Source organism: Vicia villosa, linkage group LG6 (assembly GCF_029867415.1).
Source record: "Vicia villosa cultivar HV-30 ecotype Madison, WI linkage group LG6, Vvil1.0, whole genome shotgun sequence".
NCBI lineage: Eukaryota > Viridiplantae > Streptophyta > Magnoliopsida > Fabales > Fabaceae > Vicia > Vicia villosa.
Genome location: NC_081185.1, coordinates 47,068,151 through 47,077,266, shown reverse-complemented (window position 1 = coordinate 47,077,266; position 9,116 = coordinate 47,068,151).

Here is a 9,116-nt window from a genome sequence, read left to right as displayed (position 1 = left end):
ATGACGAGTCAAAAGGTCGAGCTATAATGGCATGATTCGGATTGGTATGCATACTGGGAGTTGTCTAGTGTCGCTACTATAAGTTTATTGTTTGGATCTGCAACATTATTTTCAAACAAGAACACAATGTAGCTGAGTATGACCGAACGATGTGGTGGAAGCGTGTTTCATTTCGCTGTCCTCCCATTTCTATCTTGTTATTTTGCTTGAGGACAAGCAAAGGTTCAAGTCTGGGGGAATTTGATAACACGATTTTATATCGTATATTTAGCTTGAAATTCATAGATATTTATAGCATTTTCCGTTTATTATATTGATTTATTATGATATTTCGCGAGTTTTTGCTTTGTTTCAGGTTTTACACTCTTATTATGACTAATTGTGAAAAGGAGAAGAAATGGAGCTAAAACGACCCATATCTATGCCTAAAAGACGAAAAATAGGTGCTGAAGTAAAAAGGGAGTGCAAATAAGGCCCAAGTGTGCTGAAAGAGACCCAAAGACCCAATGAAGCAATCCAGCCCACGAAGGAAAGCAGCCCAATCCACACAAGTAAGCGGAGACGCACGTCTCCAACGTCTTTATGCCACATCAGCAAAAGGGAGACGCACGTCTCCATTTCCCTAAAGTTTCTCCACTTGAGACGCACGTCTCAAGTCATGCGCCCAGTCTTCCTGAAGAATCGGAGACGCACGTCTCCAAGCCAGTCTGAAGAGCTTCCTCTTTTCACGCAACGTCACTGCAAAGCATCCCCTATAAATAGAAGCAGTCACTTCAGTCCAAAGTGTCTGATTTCCTGCTAACGAAGTGCTGCCGAAATTGTACCGCGAATCATATTTTTCATTCTGCTTTCTTTCAAACACTTATTTTCTCACAACGATTTCTACACCGGAAATTGTTGTGAACTTTTTATAAATCTAGCCTTACGTTAGATTTATCGTTTTTATTTCCTTGTTTTATTTTCTGTCCGTTTAAATTCTGAAGAACGATCCAGCCAACTTGTGGTGGAGGTTCGATACTTGAAGATTTACTTGCCATTTATTTAATTCAGGTTTAATATTTACCGCCTTATTTATATGTTTATTTGCATGATATATTGTATGCCTATTAACATGCCTATTATTATAAACCGAATCTATTTATGCATGTTTAACCATATTAATATGTCTGGCTAAATTACTAAGGTGTCGGTATGTAGAGTAAGTTAACCGAGGGATCCGAAATAAATTGGCTTAATTATGTTTTATTAAATATCACTTATTTTTGGTTTATATGTCTAATTTAATTAGTAAGTCTTAAATCCAATAGAGCGAAAGTTTGAGGGGTTAAGACGGTCAAAGGTTAAAATCAATAGAGCGAAAGTTTGAGATCTTTAACCAGATAGTAGACATAGGACATTAGTTTTAAGGATGGCGAAAGCGTATTAAAACTAATTGGGACTTATTTATTTTCAAAAATTGTTTTTACGCCCGAGCGGGATGGCGAAAGCGTACGTTAGGGATATTAACTTGTTCCGAGTCAATAGAGCGAAAGTTTGAGATTAGGAGATTTAAATAGATAACAACTTCATAAAATAGGCATTTTATTAATTACGTTGTTTCCAAAAAGCTCTTCTAAAATCTAATGGGATGGCGAAAGCGTACATTAGGATTAGGATAGTAATCTGAATCAACAGAGCGAAAGTTTGAGACGAGGATTTTTATTCAATTGAATTAGTAAAGATTTTTAATTAAATTATGCAAAAGCCAATGGACCTTCGGATTACCTTAAGTTAAACGAAATACATACTGATACCTGTCTTTTATTATATTCTTTATTTCTCACTATCACTCTCCCTTAGGAACAATCAAAATTTTAGTAGCCCTAGCTTTACATAGTAACCTTAGATAACGGTAGATCGATTCATAGTCCCTGTGGATTCGATATCTTTTAAAACTACACGACACGACTGTGCACTTGCAGTCATCAGATTTATAGACACGTAAAGTCGCGATCAGTTCCTTGCATTCATAGCACGCCACTTTCTCCTTGCTAGATCTTCTGTGATCAGAAGATTCTCCCTTTTCAGGCCTCTTGAAGTTCTTGAATCTTCTCTTCTTGCTTTTCCATAGTTGATATACTCTTCTGGACAAGAGAGATAATTCCTATTCTTCTTCTTCTTCTGACTCTGACTCATAAAATTCTTCTTCTTCTGCCTGAAAAGCGTTAGTGCATTTTTTATTATTAGATTTTAATACAATAGAGTTACCTTTCTTTTGAGGCTCATTTGCATCCAGCTCAATCTCGTGACTTCTCAAGGCACTTATCAGCTCTTCAAGAGACACTTCATTCAGATTCTTGGCAATCTTGAATGTTGTCACCATGGGTCCCCATCTTCTGGGTAAGCTTCTGATAATCTTCTTGACATGATCAGCTTTGGTGTAGCCTTTATCTATCACTCTCAATCCAGCAGTCAGAGTCTGGAATCTTGAAAACATTGCTTCAATGATCTCATCTTCCTCCATCTTGAATGCTTCATATTTATGGATTAGAGCTAGAGCCTTTGTCTCCTTTACTTGAGCATTTCCCTCATGAGTCATCTTTAGAGATTCAAAGATATCATGAGTTGTTTCTCTATTTTTTATCTTCTCATACTCAGCATGAGAGATAGCATTTAACAATATAGTCATTGACTTGTGATGATTCTTAAATTCTTTCTTTTGGTCATCACTCATAGCTTGTCTTGTAATCTTAAATCCACGAGTATTTACAGGATGTGTGTAACCATCCAACACTAAATCCCATAAGTCACCATCTTGACAAAGAAAGTAACTTTCAAGTCTATCCTTCCAATACTCAAAATTCTCACCATCAAAGACTGGTGGTCTGTTGTAACCATTGAAGCTACTGCTTCAATTGTTACCATTGTTTTGCTCAGGAGGAGGAGTAGACGAAGTTGTTTCAACCATTTGGTGTTTTTCTCCCTGAATCTTTTATCTAACACATATAAGTGCTTGCACCTAGAACCGACGCTCTAATGCCAATTGAAGGAGTGAAAAACACTTAGAAAGGAGGGACTGATTAAGTGTAACTTCTCAAAAATGGTAGATAAAAATAAATAACACAACTATTTTTATCCTGGTTCGTTGTTAACCAAACTACTTCAGTCCACCCCTGACAAGGTGATTTACCTCAACTGAGGATTTAATCCACTAATCAAACTGATTACAATGGTTCTCCACTTAGATACACTCTAAGTCTTCTAGAATCTACAGATCACAACTTGATCACTCTAGGAAATCCTTTTAAAATCAATGTAAAAATAAATATTACAAGACTTTTGATTTACTTCTAATAAAGTTGTAATCATAGAATGATATTTCTCTTAAGTTCTAGTTTGTAACACTCACTAAAATATTACAAAGTTGTGAGGTTGAAGATGAAGTTCTTCTTTGCTTTTCTTGATTTTAGTTTGACAGTGTTTTGGTATTTTCACGTGAGAGAGTTGTTGCTGCTTCTGAATCAGAACTTCTATATATAGGAGCTGGAGGAAATGTGACCGTTGGGAGCATTTAATGCTTTGCGTGATTAGTACACTGTTGCATTTAATGTTTCAAACTTTTGTCAACTACCTCTAGCCATGCTTTCACTGATTTTACTGACTTTGCCTTTTGTAGCTTCTAATGTTCCTTTTTTCAGTCAGAGATTTGATGTTATAGCCTTTTGTACTTGTACTTTCTTTTGGACTCAGAATGTGTTGAATAGACGTTTGAATATCAGATTCTTCAGCTTTGGTGCAGATGCAAGTTCTGTCTTCAGACTTTGAAGTGCTTTGAGCGTGATACCATCAGAGCTTCAGAGCTTTGCTTCTGACTGCCATCTTCTGATGCTTTCCAATTCCTGTTCTGATTCTGCAGGACCATCTTCTGATGACTTGCCAGACCATGTGCTGATGAAGCCATCCAGAACTTCTGGATCAGTGCTTCTGAACGCTGATTTGTGCATACTCTTTTATAGTTTTCCTGAAATGGAAAACGTGAATAATTAGAGTACCACATTCTCTTATACAAAATTCATACATAATGTTATCATCAAAACTAAGAATATAGATCAGAACATTTCTTGTTCTAACAATAGCAATAGGGCAAATTTTGGGGTATGACAGCTGCCCCTATTTAATTATTCTTGGATTGAAGGGCGTGAGAATACGCTGGTCTCACGCTTTTCTGATCGAAGAGTGATTAAATAACGGAAGACCCCTAAATTTACCTTTTGCGTGTATGGGAGAGATGTAAAGAATTATCTTGCTAAAGCTTGAGACTTACATAGCGAAGATTCGTAAATTCTTGCATTAAAGATTCACTTGCTATAGTTCTAGCGAGCTTACCTGCATATTATAGGATTCAACTGTTATAGTTCTAGCAAGCTTACCTGCGTATTAAAGGAATCACCTGCTAGAGTTCTTGCAAGCTACCTGCGTAAAGGATTCATTTGCTATAGTTCTAGCAAGCTACCTGCGTAAAAGATTCACCTGCTATGGTTCTAGCAAGCTACCTGCATAAAGGATTCACCTGCTATAGTTCTAGCAAGCTACCTGCATAAAGTATTCACCTGCTATAGTTCTAGCAAGCTACCTGCATAAAGGAGTCACCTGCTATAGTTCTAGCAAGCTACCTGCGTAAAGTATTCACCTGCTATAGTTCTAGCAAGCTACATGCGTAAATGATTCACCTGCTATAGTTCTAGCAAGCTACATGCGTAAAGGATTCACCTGTTATGGTTCTAGCAAGCTACCTGCGTAAAGGATTCACTTGCTATGGTTCTAGCAAGCTACCTGCATATTAAAGGATTCACCTGCTATAGTTTTAGCTAGCTACTTGCGTATTAAAGGATTCACCTCCTATAGTTCTAGCAAGCTTACCTGCATAAAAAGGATTCACCTACTATAGTTCTAGTAAGCTTACCTGCATAAAAAGGATTCACCTGCTATAGTTCTAGCAAGCTTATATGCATAAAAAAAATTCACCTGCTATAGTGCTAGCAAGCTTATCTGCATAAAAATATTCACCTGCTATAGTGCTAGCAAGATCATCTGCGTAAAAAGATTCACCTGCTATCGTTCTAGCAAGCTTATCTACATAAAAAGATTTACCTGCTATCGTGCTAGCAAGCTTATTTTCATAAAAAGATTCACCTGCTATAGTGCTAGCAAGATCATATGCGTAAAAAGATTCACCTGCTATCGTGCTAGCAAGATCATCTACGTAAAAAGATTCACCTGCTATACTGCCAGCAAGCTTATCTGCATAAAAAATATTCACCTGCTATAGTGCTAGAAAGCTTATCTGCGTAAAAAGATTCACCTTCTATAGTGCTAGCAAGATCATCTTCATAAATTTCTTGACACATACGCAGAAGTTAGAAGTATAAGGACCAGTAACTTGGTGTTGTACATTGTGTATGCACAGAGTGTAGCGTGCATAGCGTAGCGTGTATGAAGCGTAGCGTGCATGAAGCGTAGCTTGTAGAGCGTGGTGTGTAAAATGTAGTTTGTAAAGCGTAGCGTGTAAAACGTAGTATGTAAAATGTAGTGTGTAAAGCGTAGCGTGTAAAACGTAGTGTGTAAAATATAGTGTGTAAAGGGTAGCGTGTAAAACGTAGTATGTATAATGCTTGTATAAATATTGTGCACGTACATATAACGGATGTACATGCATGTGACCCTGACGTTTGTACAATGTAGATGTATGAACCGTCTGTATGTGTAATGTAAATGTTATATGTGTAAGAGGATTTCGTTTACGGTATCCTGTTGATGTATGAAGATGATGCTCGCGCGCATGTAGCGTGCATAGCGTAGCGTGTATGAAGCGTAGCGTGCATGAAGCGTAGCGTGTAGAGCGTGGTGTGTAAAATGTAGTTTGTAAAGCTTAGCGTGTAAAACATAGTGTGTAAAATGTAGTGTGTAAAGCGTAGCGTGTAAAACGTAGTGTGTAAAATATAGTGTGTAAAGCGTAGCGTGTAAAACGTAGTATGTATAATGCTTGTATAAATATTGTGCACGTACATATAACGGATGTACATGCATGTCACCCTGATGTTTGTACAATGTAGATGTATGAACCGTCTGTATGTGTAATGTAAATGTTATATGTGTAAGAGGATTTTGTTTACGGTATCCTGTTGATGTATGAAGATGATGCTCGCGCGCATGTTTATGAGCGAAAATCTAATGATGTGACATGTCAGTTCTTAGACCAGGTTTGAATGCATGATGATTATGCTTATGTATATGTTGATTGATAAATTCCTATATGTGCGTGCTAGTTGGTATGTATATGTTAATGCCAATGCGTATGTATGTATGCTGATGCGTATGTATATATGGTGATCCCCAGATTTTATCTCCTTATAACCCATTGAATTTGTTTAAACCATGCAACGACTATGCTCATGCCAACTAGTAATGCTTATGCATAGAATGTTTTCGAGTGGAACTTCAGGTTTCAGTCTCCTTCTAGAACATTAGGTCCTGAACCAATCCCCTGGTACCCTTTGTTTTTTTGAATTGTCTAGACGTTTTGATGTATGGGATATTTTAACCAATGTGTGATGCGTGACTTAGTATGTTTAAATAATGCCCCAATGATGGGTCTTGGATAACCAAAGCGTAGATAGCTTGCTTAATGTAATAAGGTTGTTTGTGAGGGTAGGGTGTGATGCTAGTGTGACTTCCCAATACCTGTTTTTGAACTCGAAGATCACAGTAGTGGGAGAGAGATTTATCGGGGACTGTAAAAGTATGAGGATATCCTTTCCTTTCATCGTATGTCTTGCTTCAGTTTGTTGGGTATTTTGCGAAGGTTCGCCTTAATATGAGCTTGGACGCAGTTTTATCGTAGTACACATTTTGAGATGGCTAGCCCCATTCTTGTTTTGGTATACGACACCCCTTGATTGGACGACTCTTGGGATCCATTCCTTTTGATTGGACCTCGTAGTGTTTTGCCCCAACATTAGCTTTTGAAAAATATGCCCCTCGATCTCCAAGACATGAAGGAAGTATCCTTAGAGGGGGTTTGAATTTCGCCATATCGTGAACTTGATATGAGCTGCCCCATTTTTGATAGTTGAAAGGTCTGCCCTTAATCTCCGGGATATGGAGCGCTATCCAAAGTGAGGTATCAATTTGATACATATTGCTTCCAGTATTTTAATTTTACACTCGAAGTTGCTTCACAGTGGAACTCGGGTCCATCATTAAGATATGAACTGCCCCAATATTTGGATTTGTAAAAGATATGCCCCTGAGTTTTATTGCTTCGAGACGCGACCCAAGTCGATTGGATCTTAGGGTGAATGTCGCTAGTTAATAGGATCTTTGTATACCCCTGTGATCATTGGGATTTTGCCCCTGGTTAGGAGAACCCCCTGGACGTGGTTCCCCCATTCAAGAGTCTTTATTAGAAATGATTGCCTTTGATTAAACAAATTTCGAGATCTCCTTGATGCTAAGTGTGTATTTGTAGATAAAGTTGTACCCTTTGAGAAGTAATTCCAACATGAAGTACATGCAAGTTTTGAAATCGAAGATTGTTATGAATTGGAAATGGATGATTAGAAATGGATGTTTGAGGAAGTGAAGTGGTTAGCCATTAACAAACAATAGGAATCAGTTTAACCAAATTAATGCCAAGTATGCTTTCGTAGTTGACCGAGCTTCAATTAGGACTTTTGAAGGTTGTAACGTTTCCGTAGTTTGCAGTTTAAGAAACAAAGGATATAGGGCTCAAAATTTATTTAACCCACCCCATTCTCCTTGATGTTCTCCAATCCTAAAGTTCGTTTAATCCAATAAATGTGTTTCGTTTGCAAGAGAATTGTTTCAGTTTCGATGATGAGCGAAAGCATTAGTGAAGATCCAAGCACCGATGAAAAATGTTGTAAAGATCCAAGCATTGATGGGAAGCTTTGATGATTTAGCAGTCACAAGATTATCCTTTGTTTTTTGCTTTTGTTTTGTTTTTATCCCTTATTTTTGAATGGGCCAATTCTTTAGAAATTTGTCCATCGGGATGCCCTGATTTTTTCCTAAGTCAATTTTTGTTTTCTTTATGGAGTTTTCCATCTGACTTAGCAGGCCCCTTTTTTTTTGAAATTCTTGTTTTTTGAAAATTTACTTTTTGGATTTTGAATAATGTGACTTCTATGTTGACTTTAGTTTGTAAACTTTGATGCTTCCTCGATCTTGAATGATGTATTGAGGAAGAAGATGTTGTGAATGTTCTTAGGGAAAAATACACCATTGAATTAATCGAAATCTACCCTGCCCCTGGTTGAAATTAAGGTTTATTTGAAAAATAGAAACAAATTCCAACTCCTGGCTCGAGGGGGTTGACTACGAATTATCTCCTTATTTCTCCACTGTTTAGGGATTGAAACAATGCCTTACCTCATCAGCTCGGTCTTACATTGAAAGCATATGTTTAGCAAAATTTAGTTATTTGTATTTCGTTATTCTCCTTTAAGTTTCTTAATAATTGAAAGTGACAAGTTGAAATAGAATCGAAGAGTTAAAATGGAAAGTCGTAGTAATGCAAGAGCGAAGGGAATGAATTAATTCCAAAACATGCAAGATTATTTTATTAGAATTGTAAGTTGGAAGGTACAACGCTTATACATGGTAACACTTAGCGATCGTAGGGGTTGCAATTTTGACATGATAAACACCTATTAATCCTAGGGACAATCTCCTTTGTTAATCCAATGACTTTGTTTTACTTCTTAGTTCTGTGACTTGTAGAAGTAAAGGGTGACCTCTAACTCTCCTTGGGCATACCAATTTTGTTTGTTGGGCAATTGATCTTAGCATAGGGGAATCTTCGATGAGAACAGAATCTGCGGCGAAGACATAGGCAGTCGTATTTCATATGTATATGCGTAAATGATATCTGAGGCGTGTAATCCTTCCTCGTGGCATTGTGTTATACCCCAAAATTTGCCCGCATCTTTTTCAGAAAGAAGGCAACAGACTTCTGTCTAAAAATTGGGAGTTTCATATAATCTTGGATTTTATTTCATAAATATCCTAATTTTATGAATACTTGGTTTTTAGAATTTTTCTTATGCGGTATTTTG